General features: G+C 40.5%; 1 long non-coding RNA gene across 2 annotated transcripts in view; it reads right to left on the bottom strand.

Moving 5' to 3' along the window:
* Nucleotides 1–2,351: 2,351 nt before the first annotated feature.
* LOC147367528 (uncharacterized) overlaps nt 2,352–20,205 on the bottom strand; it is a 70,119-nt gene continuing 52,265 nt past the window's right edge. For both annotated transcript variants that reach the window (XR_015170171.1, XR_015170172.1), the window contains exon 4: nt 2,352–3,736. This is a non-coding gene — a long non-coding RNA (uncharacterized LOC147367528). The remainder of the gene's footprint in view (nt 3,737–20,205) is intronic.

Here is a 20,205-nt window from a genome sequence, read left to right as displayed (position 1 = left end):
ACATTTGCTTTTCCACAGTGCAGGTGAACCAGTGGAATTTACTCACCTCTGGCTCCAGAAGGAAACATATAACTCCAACATGACCCACAAGAGAGTTGAATTTGCTGGTTACAGATTACTGATTTGGGCTTCCCTGGTGGCTCAGAGGGTAAAGCATCTGCCTGCAATGCAGGAGACCTGGGTTCAATCCCTGGGTCAGGAAGATCCCCTGGAGAAGGAAATGGCAACCCACTCCAGTACTCTGGCCTGGAAAATCCCATGGACAGAGAAGCCTGCTAGACTACAGTCCATGGGATTGCAAAGAGTTACTGATTCAGAGGTAATCAGAGCCAGTGAGAGCTAAACCCACAACTTTTGCTGAGTGATCAGAAGGAAGAAACTTTTATACTACAGTTGGGAGATGACAGGAGCACAGGGCTGGGAGGAAATTCAAAAGAAAGGAAAGCAGATTCAAGAGCAGAGAAGATCGAGTTTTCAAAGCACTGTTTGTACCCCTGGATCAAGCCATGCATGATCCAAAAATCTACCATGAGACTTTTTATACCATATGAGCCAATGGATTCCTTTTCCTTCCTTAAGCCCAATTATGTTGGGTTTTTTATCACTTGAAACCAAAATAATTTGATTGATTAAATATCCATAAGTGGATATTTATCCATAAATATCCGTAAGTATCACTATAGATATTCAGTGGGTTTTCATTGCTTGCCTTTGAAAAGCTCCAGACATTTTTCTTCTGAGCAATTCCCTGTCCTTTACAATGGTCCTTCCCTCCTCTCCAGTTCAGAAGCCCTTTCTCCATGCATTCTTTTCACCATAGCACTGCAAGCTCATGTTCAGTCTCTTCAGTCATGACCAACTCTTTCTCTTTGTGACCCTGTGGATGATAGTTTGCCAGGATCCTCTGTTCATGGGATTCTCCAGGCAGGAATACTGGAGTGGGTTGCCATACCCTCTTCCAGGGCATCTTCCGGACTCAGGGATCGAATCCTCGTCTCTTATGTCTCCCATGTCGACAGGCGGGTTCTTTACCACTAGCACCACCTGGAAGCCCCACCATAGCACTAAGTTCTCATAAAATCCTTAACCTGGCTACTTCCTCTAGGAAAGTAGCCAAAGGAATAATCTAAGAGAATTAGAATTTCAGGAGTGCGGCAGACAAGCCGGGGAGATATCTGGGAACAAAGATTCACCTTGTCTCTATGCTGGAAGATTGTAAGTCTAGTTCTATACACTGAGACTGGCTTTTAGAAATAATTTAAAAGGCACACTTTTGTTGTGGTGGTGGTGGTTGCTAAGTGATGAGTTCTTCCTTGAAACTTCAAGCTGCCCTCTGGATTTGTGGCTCTCCAAAACCCTCTAGCTTAATTTGAAACAAGGCACCCTAAGAAGTATCCTGCGAACACTTGGTTACTCATAGGAAAATATGAACCCTTAAAAAATAAATGTACTGCCAACATTTCAGAACTGTGAAAGGTTGTGCCTAGAACTGTCATATGTCAAAAATAATTACCAAGCAGAATGTTACTCACACATCTAGCCGGCATGATCAAAACTAATCCTTCCTGCCTTCATCTGTCTGAACAAAGTTAGGTAGGAAAGCTGCCCAGCCTGACACTTCAAGGCATCAAGGATTTGGAAAGAGAGAGTTCTCAACCTAATTCTGGAACATTCTCTTTAACTGTCGGGGTAATTTTATATACCCACAGGTCAGCAGCTGGTTTTTTTGTTAATTGAAGTATAGTTGATTTACAATATGATGTTAGTTTCAGGTGTACAGTACAGGGATTCAGTTATATGAATACATTTGTATAAGTCTTTTTTTCAGATTTTTTTCCCTTATAGGTTAAGTGAAAGTGAAGTCGCTCAGTCGTGTCCTACTCTTTGCAACACCATGGACTCTAGCCCACCAGGCTCCTCCATCCATGGAATTTTCTAGGCAAGAGTACTGGAGTAGGTTGCCATTTCCTTCTCCAATAGGTTATTACAAAATATTGAACATAGTTTCCTATGCTATATATGTCCATGTTGGCTATCTATTTTATATACAATAGTGTGTGCATATGTTAATCTCAACCTCCTAAATTGAGGGGGAGGGATAAATTAGCAGTTGCTGTTTTTATGTGTGCTTGTTTTTATACACACACACACACATATAATTTTGCATAAATGCACAGATTGATAGTATCATACGTATTAGGGATTTTAACCTTTTCATTGCAAACTATTGATAAAATATGATACAAATGCAGAAAGCTATTCAAAACAAACATACATTTCAAAGAATTATTATAAGTATCACTCAGGTCAAGAAATAGAACTTTGCTGCCACCTTAGAAATCTCTGTCAAGTGCGACATCATAAGCACTACCTGGCTCCTTTAAAAAAAAATCACTCTCTGGACTTTGGTAACAATCTCTTCTTTGTGTTTCTTTATGGTCTTATCACCCAACTGTGAAATCCTAGGTAGGATAGCTTAGTCTTGTCCATTTTTTTAAAAAAACTCTTTATTTCTTCCTATCATACAATTCCCCTTTCTTTTCCTTAAAAAGTCACTTTCCAAAAATAAGAATAGCAACCTCCACCTTTTAAGACTGTTGTTAGGATTAATGAGATAATCACACTAAAAGCACTTTGCAAAGTGTAAAATGAACATACAATGGCAGTGAAATATTAGCTGGTTGCCCCAGTGGGTTGTGTTTAGAGGTACACAGAGCCCAAAGGAACAGGTTTAGCCCACTTCCCATACTAGCAGGATCTGGCATACTGTGTCCAAGGACATTGGGTGTTTTTTCCCAGCTTATTTTATGCCCATTCCCTTTCATGCTCTCCTCCCTCACCCATATTCCACATCTTCCTTTCGCTGCTCTGCACCAAACAATCATGCTAACAACCGTGTACCCTTCAGTCTTCTCCTCTGATTCACGTGCAAGTGATTTCTTGAGATGAGCCCAAGAAGCAGAAACGAGAAAGAGGAAGAGTTTAGTAGTATTACTGCACTGGTTCCCTCTGTAGGCACCAGACTCAACCCTCAGAGAACTCCATGGACCACGCATCCCAGCTGCCAGGGCACTTGTCCACCAACTCTCATCCCACTCAGCTGGGGGCTGCCCTCAGCCTGAGAAGTTCCTGCAGCCAGGTGAATGCTCTTCTGGACCCCAGAGGAAGCCCTGGGACAAAGTAAGAGAGACCCTGAGGCACGCATGTGATGAGGGTGCTGCCAGCATGCAGGAGACTATGCACCACAGGGACACCCAAGTCACCAGAGGGCCATAGGGAAGTGACACAAGTCAGGGAGCATGCCTGCTACTGCCCCTCCCAGACAAGACCCAACTTGGCTCCTGCAGCATCTCCCTCTCCTTCCCAAAAGTGGCTCTAACTTTTCTGCCTTCACTATCTAGTTTATGCTTTTTCTTCCCCATGCAATGATCCTTACACCTCTGAGCTTAAAATAATCCTACTGTCTCTCAAAATCCCACTCTCAGCACCACCTTTGAGAGGCAGTGTCTTTGGGCTTTAGGGCCCACCACTGGTAACAAGTCCTAGCTCAGCTCTTCCCGATGCACCTGAGACTTAAATGTTTCTGTACATGTGACCCCACCAAGCACAGTCATAGGGCATCTGACTCAGCCAGAACCTCTGCTGAAGATGACATCCCCCTGCAATGAAGGTCTCAAAGCAAATTCCAGCATGTTGCAGCCAAATGAGCTCTGCTTCCCTGGAAAAGAGAAAGCACCTGCAATAAAAGAAAGCAGAAGAGGGTCAGAAGGAACAGACTTTGATAACTATATGAAACGAGACTTCTCTTACCAATGCCTTTTCCCTCTCCCCATTAAGTTTCTAAAACTTCCTGAAAAGGATTAGGCAAAGGATAGGGAGAGTCCACTTTCTCTAGATATATCAAAGAAGAACTATTTTTCCTGTTTAAAAATTGTTTTAATTTCTAAACATGGTGTTCTATTTTTCCCTCTCTCTGTTTTCACATCACTGGGTTCCAGAGAGGTTAAATTACCTTGAGGACTTTTTTAAATGGACAAATAAGAAAATATGTGAAAATAAAAGTTCGTTACAGTAGTAGATGTTTGTTCAGACCTGATTAAAAAAAATAAAAATTTGATTCAAGGAGGAAAAAAAACTAGTCTTCTGCACAACTTTTTTATCCAAGTCTTATACCCCCACCTAAAATCCCTCCCATCAGTTTTCTCCAACCACGCTTTCAGTCACTGTGGCCTGGGGTCAGAGGAAGAGTTTGAATCACCCAGTTAGAGCATCACCCAATCCGCACAAAATTTAGATTGCTTCCAGAATACAACTAGAAGAAAAAAATTTTCTCTCCACAGATAAAAAAGAGGAGGAAAGGGGGTATTCACCTACACTCATGAAAAGAGAAACATCTAGATTTGACAAGTTGGAGACAATTCAGGTATGTGCCACCTGTCACGTCATGTAAATATCATTTCCCACTTACCTCTGAGGCTAAAATATTAAAACTGACACTATCTCATGGTTTGAGGGTTATTCCCTGCAAAATGACATCAAATAATTTTATCATAAACAAGTCAGCACAAAAGTCGTCTGTTCCTAATTTAATTTCAGGAGAAACGATGTTAATCCTTTAATTATGCAGCTTATCTGTCAAACCTACTTTCTCTCTGCTGAAAAGTACTTTGCTATCACAGAGGGTGCTGATAAATATCAGCTCCAAGAATTTAGAGTGCTATCTAAAAGATTTCTTCTTTTTTTAAAAAAAGCAGAGAGTTGAAAACAATCAGCAATGGTCACCCCCATCTTGCCAACCTCTTGCTGGTAGAGCTGCAGATAAAAGCCTGGGGAGCAAGCTCTCAATGCTGGCCAGCCTGCTATCAGCTACTAAGAGTGTATTTCCAAAGGGTGTTTGAGGATTTAACGGAAAAGATCCACAAATAAAATCTCAGATCCTGTTGAGGCACCACCTGCTCAAAAGCCTGAAGGAGGAATACCTTTTGGTAGAGATGACCTTGAGTAAAAGATCCAGTATTGCCCTGGAAATACAGCCGCTGTGTTTTGGGGAAAGCACACAGAGAAACGGGGACAGGAGTCCTGGTTGTGGCATGTGGGAGCTATGCAATGCTGGTCAAACCCCAGAACCTCTATGAAAGTCACTTGCCAAATAGCAACCTCCACATTACAAGACTGTTGTTAGGATTAACGAGATAATCACACTAAAGCATTATCTGAAATGTAAAATAAACATATGATGGTAGTGGAATATCAGCTGATTGCCCCAGTGGGCTGTGTTTAGAGTTACACAGATCCCAAGGGAACAGGTCTAGCCCATTTCCCACACTACCAGGTTCCCAAGCAGAGGCAAATAATTTGACTCAAAGTTGAATACATTTTAAGACTAAAAAGAGACTAAAAAGATTAAACATTTCCAATACTAGAGCGGATAAGACAGAAATAGATCAATGAGATAAGCTAAAGAGTCCAGGAAAAAAGATGCAGGTGACATTTCAAAACAATGAGTAAAACCTGGTATTGGGGAAACTGGTTAGGCAAAAAAAAAAAAAAACCTCAGTTCATACATTACTTCTTGAACCAAATTCATTCGAAATAGGTCAAAAACTTAAGTTTAAAAATTAAATCATAAAAAGTACCAGAAAAGCATAATTAGATATGCTTACAATTTTGAGGAAATCACAGAATGATTAAAAAATCTGCACAAAAGAAATATTGATAAATTCAACTCTAAAAAAGAATATCAGTATGGGAGATTGGTCCAAGATGGTAGAGTAGAAGGAAGTGCACTCGTTTCCTCCTGTGAGAGCGCCAAAATCACAACTAGCTGTAGAAAACCCACTGACAGGAGGACTCTGGAACTCACCAAAAAAAGATACTCGTGTCCAAAGACAAAGGAGAAGCTACAACAAGACAGTAGGAGGGGAGCAATCGAAATAAAATCAAATCCCATTCCTGCTGGATGGGCAACTCACAGACTGGAGAAAAATAATACGAAAAAAGGTTGTGAAAGTTCTAAGCCCACATCAGACTTCCCAGCCTGGGGATCAGGTGAAAGGGCTATGAATCCCCAGGGAATCTGACCTTGAAAGCCAGTAAAGGGATTTGATTACAGAACTTGCACAGGGTTGGAAGAAACAGAGACTCCATTCTCGGAGGGCACAAACAAAATCGTGTGTGCACCAGGACCCAGGGTAAAGGAGGAGTGACCCCGCAGGAAACTGAAGCAGACCTACCTGCTAGAGTTGGACTGTTTCCTGTGGAGGTGTGGTTCAGAAGTGGCTGGCCATGGGAACAGGGCCACTGTCAGCAGCAGTCCTGGGAGGTCCCCCTTGTGAGCCCTCTTGGAGGTTGCCATTAATCCTACCATAGAGCCTGTAGACTCCAGGATTGGGTCACCTCAGGCCAAACAGCTAACATAGAGCACAGCCCTATCCATCAGCAGACAATCAGATAAAAGTTTTACTGAGCAAGAGGCAGTTTTTCCCACTGCCAGTCCTTCCCATCAGGAAACTCACACAAGCCTCTTAACCTCATCCACCAGAGGGCAGACAGAAGAAGCAAGAAGAACTACAATCCTGCAGCTGCCAGAATGAAAACCGCATCACAGAAAGTAATCAAAATGAAAATGCAGAATATTATGTCCCAGAGGAAGGGATAGGACGAAACTCCAGAAAAATAACAAAATTAAGAGGAGATAGGGAACTTTCCAGAAATGAATGCAGAATAGTGATAGTGAAGATGATCCAGGGTCTTGGAAACAGAATGGAGAAGATATGAGAAATGTTTACCAAAGACCAAGAAGAACTAAAGAACAAACAGAGGTGAACGATACACTAGATGGAATCAACAGCAGAATAACTGAGGTAGAAAAACCTCAAGTTAAGTGACCTAAAAGACAGAATGGTGGGAATCACTGTTGAAAAACAGAATATAGAAAAAAGGATAAAAAAAAAAATGCAGGCAGACCTCTGGGATAACATTAAACACACCATTATAAGGGTCACAGAGGGAGAAGAAAGAAGAACTTGAGAAAATATTTAAAGAGATAATAGCTGAAACTTTCCAAGCATGGGAAAAGATATAGTCAGCCAAGTCCAGGAAGTGCAGAGAGTCCCAGACAGGATAAACCAGAGGAGGAACACACTGAGTGAGACGAATAGTAATCAAACTGACAAAAATTAAAGACAAAGATAAAATATTAAAAGCAACAAGGGGAAAATGACAAATAATATACAAGGGAAATCCCATAAGGTTATCAGCTGATTTCTCAACAAAAACTCTATAAACCAGAAGGAAGTGGCACGATATATTTTCTGATGAAAGGGAAGAAACTGCAACCAAGAATAGTCTACCGAGCAAGACTCTCCTTCAGATTTGATGGCAAAATCAAAAGCTTTCCAGAAACAGCAAGAGTTAAGAGTACTCAGCTCCACCAAACCAGCTTTGCAACAAATGCTGAAGGAACTTCTCTAGACAGGAAACACAAGAGAAGGAAAAGACCTACAAAAAGTAAACCCCAAACAATTTAGAAAATGGTAGTAGGATCATTGTTGCTATTGTTTAGTCATTAAGTTGTGTTTGACTCTTTGCAGCCCCACAGACTGCAGCATGCCAGGCTTCCCCATCCTTTGCCATCTCCCAGAGTTTGCTCAGACTCATGCACATTGAGTCAATGATGCCATCCAACCATCTCATCCTCTGTCGTCCCTGTCTCCTCCTGCCTTCAATCTTTCACAGCATCAGGGTCATTTCTAATGAGTTGGCTCTTTGCATCAGGTGACCAAAGTATTGGAGCTTCAGCTTCAGCATCAGTCCTTCCAATGAATATTCAGGGTCGATTTCCTTTAGGATTGACTGGTTTGATCTCCTTGCTGTCCAAGGGACTCTAAAGGTTTTCTCCACCACCACAGTTCAAAAGCATCAATTCTTCAGCACTCAGCTTTCTTTATGGTCCAGCTCTCACATCCATACATGACTACTTTAAAAGCCATAGCTTTGACTATGCAGACCTTTGTCTGCAAAGTGATGTCTCTGCTTTTTAATATGCTGTCTAGGTTTTTCATTGCTTTTCTTTCAAGGAGCAAGTGTCTTTTAATTTCATGGCTATAGTCACCATCCACAGTGATTTTGAGGCCCAAGAAAATAAAGTCTGTCACTGTCTCCATTTTTTTCCCCATCCATGTGCCATCAAGTGATGGGACCAGATACCATGATCTTAGTTTTTTGAATGTTGAGTTTTAAGCCAGCTTTTTCACTATACTCTTTCACTTTCATCAAGAAGCTTTTTAGTTCCTCTTCACTTTCTGCCATAAGGGATTTGTCATCTGCCTATCTAAGGTTATTGATATTTGTCCTGGCAATTTGATTCCAGTTTGTGCTTCATCCAGCCCAGCATTTCTCATGATGTACACTACATATAGGTTAAATAAGTAGGGTGACAATATACAGCCTTGAGGTACTCCTTTCCCAATTTTGAACCAATTTGTTGTTCCATGTTCGGTTCAAACTGTTGCTTCTTGCCTGCATACAGGTTTCTTAGAAGGCAGGTAGGGTGGTCCAGTATTCCCATCCCTTTAAGAATTTTCCACAGTTTTTTGTGATCCACACAGTCAAAGGCTTAAGTGTAGTCAATGAGGGGGCTTCCCTGGTGGCTCAGCGGGTAAAGAATCTACCTGCAATGTGGGAGACCTGGGTTCGATCCCTGGGTTGGGAAGATGCCCTGGAGAAGGGAAAGGCTACCAACTCCAGTATTCTGGCCTGGAGAATTTCATGGACTGTATAGTCCATGGGGCTGCAAAGAATTGGACACGACTGAATGACTTGTAGTCAGTGAAGCAGAAGTAGATGTTTTTCTGGAATTCTCATGCTTTTTTTAATATCCAATGGATGTTGACAATTTATGTTGAATTGGGTCATAGTGCTTTTCAAATATACTATATTCTTCTACTTTTCTGTCTATTCATTCTATTAATTTTTAAGTTTGATGTTGAAACTCCAACTAAAAATCTTAATTTATCTACTTAAAAAATAATTGTAATATACTATGTAACTATCAGAGAAGGCAATGGCATCCCACTCCAGTACTCTTGCCTGCAAAATCCTATGGACGGAGGAGCCTGGTAGGCTGCAGTCCATGGGGTCGCTAAGAGTTGGACATGACTGAGCGACTTCACTTTCACTTTTCACTTTCATGCACTGGAGAGGGAAATGGCAACCCACTCCAGTGTTCTTGCCTGGAGAATCCCAGGGACAGGGGAGCTTGGTGGGCTGCCGTCTATGGGGTCGCACAGAGTTGGACACGACTGAAGTGACTTAGCAGCAGCAGCATGTAACTATAAAAGCTAATTAATTAAAGTAAAAAAAGGAAATCAGTATGGAAGGATATATACATGTATCTGTATACAGCACAAGGAAAAATGTAGGTGATCAATTATGATTTTTTTAATTACACTGTGACAGAAATTTTATATAAAGTACTCTTTATAATAAATCTAAACAATCCAGTGAGGGGAATATGTGCAAAGATCCTAAAGAGTAGTACAGAAAAAGAAACCCAAAGGGGCAATTAATAAATGAAGGGGTTCAAACTCATTCATAATAAGATTCATATTAAAATAAATGTAAAAGTTGTTTTTTGCATATAAAAGTTTGATTATATCAAGTCTCATCTAAGACAAGGGAATAACAATCACCTTTTTTTGAGAATATCATTTCAGAGAGTCATTTGACAATCACTATCACAAATCTTAATGCACATATTCCATAATTATATTTCCAGAAATATACTTTTCCAGCAGGTGTGTTAAAATTACATGAACAAGGATATTTTTGGCAGCAATGTTTGCTTTTGCAAAAGGGAGGGAGTCCTAAGTGGTTACTATTAGGAGACTAGTCAAATAAGCTATGAAGTGTGAAACAATAAACCAGTAATAAGAATAAAAGAGATCTGTTTATATGGACCTGAAAAAGATTTTCCATATTTTGTCAACTGACAAAGCCTACTTCACAGAAGAGTATAATCCATTCAGGTAACATCAAAGTATATATATATATATATATATATATACACATATATATTCTTATCAGTACATAGAAAAGTCTATAATGTTACATAAAAGGGAGTAAAATTTAGAGAACTAATGAGGGAAAAAGATTTTTAATTTCATACTTAATTCCAACTTATATGCTGTGTGAAATGTCTTAACATGAACTTGTATGATTTTCATAACATAAAATGGGAAAAATTGTTCTTATTCTATATGCACATACCCAAACAAGAATATGAAAAATATTCTAAAATGAAAAATATTCCAAAAAATAAACTAGATAGAACTATAGTCCATCTTGCCTATTAAACTCTCTGGAAATATACACATTCTTTACTTGGGGACCTGAAGAACATGAAAACTGTCTACATAAACTCAAAACCTCCAGAAAACTTTGACCATAAAAGTATCTGGCATGCAGTTTGTCTTAGGTATAATTATTTTCTTTTTTATGGGTGTGTTTATCAATACTGTGCCTCATTCCAAAAAGAATCTGAGATTTATTAAAAATATGATCTATTAAAATATGTGTAAGTGGTTCTAGAAGATTAAAATCAGTGAGAAAATCCAATAGAATGCCAATAGGAGGAGGATAAATAAATGAAGTTAGAAATTGGAGAAGTAGGGGGAAATTGTACACTGAAACATCCCAGTGTCTCCCCAGCTTCAGGGGTCCAATGTTTGCACAAAGAGAAAAACAATAGTTTCAGAGCTCACTGTGCTCACAAGATCAAAGCAAATCAATCACTTGGGAAGAGTCCAGTTATTCAGGGTGGTGAATCCTGAGAGCCATTTCTTTCATGATTCCTCATAAGAAAAAATACTGCTACATTAACAGAATTCTCAAGAAAATCCTACAGAGATGAGTTTTCATGAGGCAGTATCTATTTGAGTTATGGAAAACAGAACAAAAGAACATATGATTGCTCTTTTTAGTGTGGGATCTTCTTCAAAAGAAAACAAAACAGAAAAAAGACATTTCCTCGCCCACTTCGTAATCAAGATATGCAATTTAGATAACTAAAATTGCAAAAAAAAAAAAAAATGCTAATGACAAAACAGTTTGCCTACCTATCTCCAGCACTTAGCAGGGTGCCTGGTGTATGTAGACTTTCAATGAAAGTGTTCAAACCTGATGAACTTGGATTTTAAAACAATTCTAAAACAGTCTTCTGTTTTCCATGATGCTTTTTAATCAATGACAAACTGGACTATAAGTGGGAAAACACACAATAGAAGCTTGGAATTTCTTTCAAAACATACTCCTTCCTTTCTCCTCTTGCCCTAGGAGCTGGGAGGTGGGTGCAAAACCATTAAAAGATAAGTTTGCTGGCATGAAACCAGAAACAGTTCAAAAGGTGCTATTGTACTGCTGTCAGCTCAAGGAACTATGCCACAGAACTCATTAGAATGATACGGGAAACGTGTGATTTAATCAGCTGCAGACTTGCTCACCACAGGACCTACACAGAGATGCATCCATTCATCAGGGTGTCAGCTACATATTTCATAAGTGGGAGGGGGGCAGAGAGATTTAGGAGCTAGGGCAGAAGTTGAAGGCGGGAGCTGCAGTTCACCGAAGCACTTCTTCCTGCTAGGGAACTTTATGCTGTTGGCAGCTGCTGCTGCTGCTGCTAAGTCGCTTCAGTCGTGTCCAACTCTGTGCGACCCCATAGACGGCAGCCCACCAGGCTCCCCCGTCCCTGGGATTCTCTAGGCAAGAACACTGGAGTGGGTTGCCATTTCCTTCTCCAATGCATGAAAGTGAAAAGTGAAAGCGAAGTCGCTCAATCATGTCTGACTCTAGCGACCCCATGGACTGCAGCCTACCAGGCTCCTCCGTACATGGGATTTTCTAGGCAAAAGTACTGGAGTGGGGTGCCATTGCCTTCTCCAGTTGGCAGCTACATGTATTTAAAAATAAAGAAGTAAATTCACCATGCCCTTTGGTGAAACCCCCACCAAGGGTTAACACAGGCTGACCTTTCAATTTCTGACGATAAAACTCATTATGACTGTCACATGTTTTACCCTCTAAAGATCTCATTCTGCACTCATATACTAACCTAGCAGCCCTTCCAATGTGGAACACGTCCCAGATAGACATTTCTGAGGCAGGGCAGCTGTACCAGAAAGAGGAAGTCAGCAAGGGAGAGAGAAAACCCAGAGGCACCTCAATAAACCACCTAACCCCTCCTGCGTGCTAAGTCACTTCAGTCATATCCAACTCTGTGCAACCCTATGGACCGTAACCCACCAGGCTCCTCTGTCCATGGGAATTCTCCAGGCAATACTGGAGTGGGTTGCCATACCCTTCTCCAGGAGATCTTTCCAAGCCAGGGATCAAAACTATTAACTAAACCGTACCACCATCTCTGGGAGCCATCAAAGCACTAAACCACCCTCTGTTAGTATGGTCTCATCCTTGTAAAGCAGTCAGCCAAAGTAGAGCAAAAATTGAAGTCCTGATGGCCAGTTGAAGCCAAGCCGAGTGTCCTCACGTTTCCCCTCAGCCTGGAAGAAACATAGCCGCACCAACGGCCAGCCAGGCTCCTGACGCTGGTGAGGAAAGGGCATGGACCACACATCCACCAACCACGGGCTCGCTTACTCCTTTTTCTCATTTTCCTATTTCTTTCCTTCCTAGCGAGATAGCATACCCACAGCTTCTCTTCCCTTTTGTATCTCTAGCATCACTGAAGAGTCCTGAGAGATCATTCATCAGTGCTGATTGATAAATACAATTCTGTGTGAACAGCTAGTGGAACACATGCAACCATACCACACAGACAAACTGAAATAGGAGTTTATCCTATTTTTAAAGACATCCAAAGAACAAACTTCCATACATTTTATTCTATAATCCAACCCAAGACCTTGAACTTCAATATCAAAGTTCCAAAATTCTACTACACAAGTAGGGAAGGATACAAATAGTGAGACCAAAGGGGGCTGAAAAAGTGAAGGTCCCTCAGTCCTGCCCAACTCTTTGCAATCCCATGGACTATACAGTCCATGGACTTCTCCAGGCCAGAATACTGGAGTGGGTAGCCTTACCCTTCTCCAGGGGATCTTCCCAACCCAGGGATCAAACCCAGGTCTCCCACATTGTGGGCAGATTCTTTACCAGCTGAGCCTCATAGGAAGCCCAAGAATGCTGGAATGGGTAGCCTATCCCTTCGCCAGCAGATCTTCCCCACCTCGGAATCAGACCTAGGTCTCCTGCATTGCTGGCAGATGCTTTACCAACTGAGCTACCAGGGAAGCAGTGTAATAAATATTAACATCCCTTTTCCAGGAAGATTAAAGTCTACATCACTATTCCTTTGCAGATGAAGAGAGACAGCTACAAAAGATGGGTTGTGAAAGTAACTGTGCTGAAAATGAGCTGTCAAAGGCGGGACAGGCTGGGGCAGGAGAGTACACATCAGGCAGTCCCAGGGCTCTTGCCACCACGTGGCGCTCTCTCCCTTTACCTGAGACCTGAAAGACATTCTCTTGCCAGGCCCCCAGCGTGTCACTGCTACCAAACAAATTACAGATGCCCCAAGAAAGCTCCTTCTGCAAACAGTATCTCTTACTAGACATAAACACCTCCTTTCAAAGCTTGAAATTTATTAGCGCCCAAATGATGTTTATGACCCTGGGGCTTGTGATCCTGTCATGGATTCTATCAACCAAGGAGACTGGATTAGCTCATGGACCTAGGCATTTATGGCTCTGAACTGAGCCACTGTTCAAAGAGGGCTGAGGACAGATGGAACTGATCTACTCACAGGTGGATGAGCGTCACTGTTACAGAAGGGGGCTGGGCTGCCTGAAAGAACACCCAAGCCCAGGGGCAGAAGGCAAGATAATCAGTCGGATATCAGCACAGGCAGTCAGCAACCAACCAGGGCCCACAACCAAAAGAAGCTAGCCACAGGAGAAAAAAGGCCACCGAAGGCTGCGGCAGTATCACAACCCCCCAAAAAAAGCAGCAAGATTGTTTTATTGCAATTGAAATGCATAAGATGAATACATGTCAATGTAATTTCTTCTTACAGGAACTTTCCAAGTTATCTGTATAAACAAATATAAAAGGAATGCATTTTTGACGTTGTGGTTTGGTTTGGTTTTGATTTTTTAATTTTTAAAAAGCAGCGTTTTGTGCCTTTTTGAAATGCAGTTTTAACATCTTCAGACTTAACCAAAACCCTTCAAGAGAAGAAAATTTGGGTAAACACTGAAGGTTATTCACTGGGTTAGGAGTTCGGGGAAAGAGGGAAAAAAAAAAAAAAATGCAGAGTCCACTGAAATTTAGTGAAATTCTACACTCCACCAAATATAGATGGTATAAAGAAATAATCACTTTAGTATTCTATTATCATCTTTTGCAGGAGTAGTTCCTAATATTTCTTAATAATAGTTAATTCATAGTTCATTGCTATAAGGAAAATACAATGTGAAAATAATGAAGACATTTAAATTATAAACTTTGGCCTTTACCTTTGGGCCCTGTCTCCAGAACAAGAGTAATTGTACCAGGGTCTTTTAGAACACCCTTTCAAAGAGAGACTTGAGATTTATTTTTCTGGGTAGCAGGCTCTGAAAGATCAAGCCAGTCCTGGAAGGTGTTTCAGAGCTTTAAGTATCTTGAGAGTTGAGACTACATCTTTATTCACACATATTGGGATATTATTTGATATGTGATAAGCGAAAAACTTCTAGGTCTTGGGTAGGGTGAAAAAGATGAAAAGAGCATGCTCCCCGCAGTTTCAAGAAGCTTACTCTCCTGTTAGGAGATAAGACTTTGCACAAATAACTGAAACACATACATATATATAATGTATAATTAAGTAAATATGTATGTATTTATTCCTTATGCACACTTGCAGATGGGAAATGTATGTCTCATATATATGTGTTTGTATATCTGTGTGTGCATGTGCATATATCGTCCAAGACATATATAGATTGTCTAGGAGCCTGTTATGGGAGAAGGCAATGGCACCCCACTCCAGTACTCTTGCCTGGAAAATCCCATGGACAGAGAAGCCTGGTGGGCTGCAGTCCATGGGGTCGCTAAGAGTTAGACACGACTGAATGACTTCACTTTCACTTTTCACTTTCATGCATTGGAGAAGGAAATGACAACCCACTCCAGTATTCTTGCCTGGAGAATCCCAGGGACAGGGGAGCCTGGAGGGCTGCCGTCTATGGGGTCACACAGAGTCAGACACGACTGGAGCGACTTAGCGGCAGCAGCAGGAGCCTGTTCTAGGCCTTCTCCGTAATCAGCATGTGTGTCCTATCAGCTTGCCCACTTTCCATTCCCAGGGATATAGATAATAGGAAGGTGGTTTGAGGTTGTTCATCAATTCTTGAGCTATAATAAAGCTCTGTTTCTAAAAATCTTTATAACTCTGATTGTTCTCCCTCCTAAAATTTACCCTATGCCTACTGCTACTGCTGATGCTAAGTCACTTCAGAGCTGGGGTAGAGCAGTTGCCCCTATGACCCGAGTGATTCGCCATGATTATCAGCAGGTTCTTGACAAACGCCCACGGGGTGCACATCCTGGCCCTAAGACAGCTAGTGAGATTATCTACACAGAGTCATTGAATTACTACACGTGGCCCTAATTCTCTACTTCTTTGTCCTAGTGGAGACCTGCCTGTGTTTTTCCCAGGACAGTGCCGGTGTCTGAGGGCCAGGCCTTCTCCTGGAAGAAGATGGAAGCCACACTGGTCTGGGGTGTGAGGGGAGCCAGGGAAGCCAAGCTCTCCTGTTCTTTAACCAGAGAAATCACAGTGTGCCTGCGGCAAACCCTTAACCTATTTGTGTCTCCATCTCCCTTTTGTAAAACCGGGTAATTATAACCTCCCTGCCTTATATGGCTGTTGGGAAGCTACATTAATGTTTGTAAATCACTTTGAAGATGGGAGTGATTGCTCACTGCTGTGGCAGGTGGAAGATCTCTGGCTCCTGTCCTTCCTCCCTGTTTCCTGGCAGCTCTCTTAGATGAAGGAGGAAAAAGTAACTAATTACTCTTGCCAGTCTGTTTTCCTATTTATATTGAATATTCAAAGGGAAACTTGTTAACCTTTTTTCCTAAATTTCTGCGTTCTCAGTTCTATGTTTTCATCACAGTATAAGAAGCAATAATATTTTTAGATGTGATAACTTAAAATTAATATCTTTGAGAAGTTTCACAAAGCTTATGGAATTATCATCAGTGACATTTTCTATTATACCCATGTTATGTTCAAGGGTATATTTCTATGAGTTTAAAATTTTTAACTCTTGCATGCTATCTCCCAGTGAGTCTAACACCTAAATCAATTAATGTTCTTTTAAAAAAAGACACCCATATTTTAAACTGCACATAAAACATACATACACAAAGACATACATAACTGTGTGAAGTGAACATAGGTATATTATTGTATGTTAAAAGTACAAAACAGTGTACTTTAAAAAAAAACCCACTTGGGTGTTAAAATCTCACAAGAACCACATTTTAAGGATGCATTAGTTTACTTTGGCTGCTTTTCTTTAATTTCAAAAGTATAACATTTTGAAAAATAAACTTTGAAGACCATTTTGACTTATATGATCATCATTAGCGTGCTAGCTACATGGTACATCCAAGAAATTTGTGTGTATATGGAATAGAATTCTAGATACATTTTTAATTTTAAAAAATACAGAATAATATTCATCATAGTTTATAATTTATGTTTTTAAAGGGGACATATGCAATCATCATTTTCTATCTGAGGGGACTGGTTCCAGAACTCCCTTGAATATCAAAATCTACAAATGTTCAAGTCAAGGGACTTGCATAAGGATACATACTTGGATGTGTAAGGGTACATGTCCGTGCATGCTAAGTTGCTTTAGTCATGTCCGACTCTTTGCAACCCCATGGACTGTACCACACCAGGCTCCCCTGCCTATGGAATTCTCCATACAAGAATACTGGAGTGGGTTGCCATGCCCTCCTCCAGGGGATCTTCCTGACCCAGGAATCGAACCCGCATCTCTTACATTTCCTGCATGGCAGGCAGGTTCATTACCACTGGCACCACCAGGGAAGCCCTAAAGGATACATACCCAGTAGTATAGTATTTGAATATAACCAATGCACATCTTGGAGAAGGCAATGGCACCCCACTCCAGTACTCTTGCCTGGAAAATCCCATGGATGGAGGAGCCTGGTAGGCTGCAGTCCATGGGGTCGCTAAGAGTCAGACACAACTGAGAAACTTCACTTTCACTTTTCACTTTCATGCATTGGAAGAGGAAATGGCAACCCACTCCAGTATTCTTGCCTAGAGAATCCCAGGGATGGGGGAGCCTGGTGGATTGCCGTCTAAGTGGTCGCACAGAGTCGGACACGACTAAAGCGACTTAGCAGCAGCAGCAATGCACATCCACCTACATGCTATGAATCATCTCTAGATTACTTGTAATATCTAACACAATGTAAATAGCTGTAAATACAATGTCAGTGCTATGTAAATAGTTGCCAGTGTATGGCATGTTGAAGTTTTGCTTATTGGAAACTTCTGGAATATTTTTCTGAATATTTTCCATCCACAGTTGGTTGAATTCACAGATGTGGAACCCTCAAATATAGAATCTTCACATACAGAGGGCCAGGGATATGTGTGCGTAGGCATGTACATAAGTGAATACAGAAAGAAAAAAAGGCAACAGTAGCTTCTTCTGGAAAAAAAGATTAGAGGACTTAAAGGCTGTAGGCAAAAGTTTTAACATTTTTATATACTCCATTTGGCTTGTTTAATATTTATAACATAAGAATGCACCATTTCTAGTTAAAAATGTAAGAGTCACATTAGAATATTTTATTATTAATTTGGCATCTGTGATGTATTATCTTGATAACACAGTTGTTTATAGTATATACTACTAAGGAAAACTGTCAACTATGCAGAAAGTAAACTGGTGTCATAATATTTTAAACTGTCTGACAGGCATATATGGGAAGTCTCTGTACCTTCTGCTCAATTTTACTGTGAACATAAAACTTCTCTAAAAAATAGTATATTTTTAAAAGTTTCCTGCCTACAGTAGGATAAAAATGCTGTAAAATAACACCCCAACTATGTGCAAATGAACCACAAGACCATTTTCTTTGGTATAAAAACATATAGATACCCATTGGTGAATACACAAAACATTTATCCACTATTGTAATGTGATCACTCATACAGAATTGCTTTATACTCTTCTCTCAGAATTAATCTCCTTGTAAGCAAGGAAAGGATCGTTTTCATATAATTTCCGCAAAAGTCTAGCTCAACACCTGGCAAAGAATGATATTCAAAAAATATTTATCAAATAAAAAAAAATTAATTGACCTCTCTCTGTGATATCTTGTCTATTCTCATTTAACAGGTTTCTTTAATGTGGAACTTCTCAAAATCTTTAGTAAATAATTACACATTATAAATTCAATTAGTTAAATGTAGTACACAGCATCTCCCAAACTTATTTTACCATGAAAATATTTCCCCACAAAATTCTCTGTAGTTTTCAGAGGCAATGAAGTCTAGACAACTAAATGTGGAAGATATTGCATTGACTTTAGATTTATACCCCATTGTTTCCTAAAATTCAAGGGCAGCAGAGACCTGTAGTCCTCACTGAATATTCATAAAGTCCTTGTATCTCCCACACTCCCCTGTTGCTGGCTCAGGGGCACATGATTGCATCTGGCACACAGAAATGTAAGAGCAAGTGATTTCTCATTTCTATCCCAAGGCACTTGAGAGCCGATGGGTCTCTGATCTTTCGCTTCCTTTACTGGGACCAGTCTGGAAGTCAGTTGTTGAGAAGACAACCTCACAAATTACAGGGAATCTTTAACTCACCAGATGTAGAGGACCTGTCCCTGCCAACTTACATCAGAGCTTGTGGTGAGCAAGGAATGTACTTTTGTTGTGCTAAACCACTGAGATGTCAGAGTTCTTTGTTACTACAGCATGTCATAGCCTGTCCTGACTAAATATATTAAAGATCATGGCATTTCTTCATATAAAAAATACATACTGAATGCCTACTATGTGTCAAGCCTGATATTTGAGGCATCTTATAATAAATATGTGTATCACATGACTTCCAAAGGAGAAATTAAAGAATAAAAATGTATAGACTGAGGGATGAACAGCCTCAGTCATTTGAAGGAAAAGTACTGAAGCTGGGTGATTTTTTGATAAAGGAGTGGCCAAAAGTAAGCTTAAATGCAAAGAATACAAATTCACCCAAATCAACTAGTGTTCTACTTTCCCTGAATTACTCCATACTATCCTAAAGACTAGGTATTCCCTCAGTAAGACTGGGAAGTAGTGTGTTCAGAAATATTGCTGCTCTCCTGTCATATCTATATAGAGTTCTTAGCTTAAAAAAAATTGCAGACTGAAAGGGAAACCTGCAAGTGGCCCAACATATCAGAAATCATCTCCCGTCCTCATCTGTCAGAGTGCCTGTGTCATAATTAGCCAATGTGCCTGTGAATTTTCTGGATTAGGGTTAGTTAATAAAGCAGGGCTTGGGTACTTCCCTGGTGGTCCCATGGTTAAGACTTACACTCTCAATGCAAGGGGCTCAGGTTTGATCCCAGGTCAGGGAACTAGGTCCATATGTCGCAAGTAAGAGTTCACATGCCAACACTAAAGATTCTGCCTGCCGGAACTATTAATAATACCCAGTGCAGCCAAATAAATAAATAAAATATTTGAACAATAATAAATACATATATTAGGGCTCTTAAGAGATTCATAATCTCCAATGAAAGAAATATTCAGATAAGATAAAATTCCATTGCACTTAGGTACTTTGATTCAACATCTATAACTGCCTTGTTATTAATATATGATAGTGAATTGAAGAGGAAGAAAATTGGGAGAGGACATGGAGGCAGAATGCAGAGGAGGCCTTTTAATTCATTGTTCATCCTTCTGAGTGGTGAAAAGTCCAGATAATCGGAGGTACTCAGTGTCCGCCTCTCTTGAGTCTCAAGCGTCTCTTCTTAAAGACTAGCAGTAATTTAGCAATCACAGTGATCCAAAACAGTCTGGAATTCCAAGACAGACTGTGAGACAAACCCCAAGTCGTGGGAAAACAAACTATCATTAATTTTCTGTCCGAG

Source organism: Bos grunniens, chromosome 8 (assembly GCF_055505025.1).
Source record: "Bos grunniens cultivar Pamir isolate PY7600 chromosome 8, Bosgru_T2T1.0, whole genome shotgun sequence".
NCBI classification, from domain to species: Eukaryota; Metazoa; Chordata; class Mammalia; order Artiodactyla; family Bovidae; genus Bos; species Bos grunniens.
The sequence above is the reverse complement of the archived record's forward strand: the minus strand, read 5'-3'. Positions and strand labels throughout refer to the sequence as shown.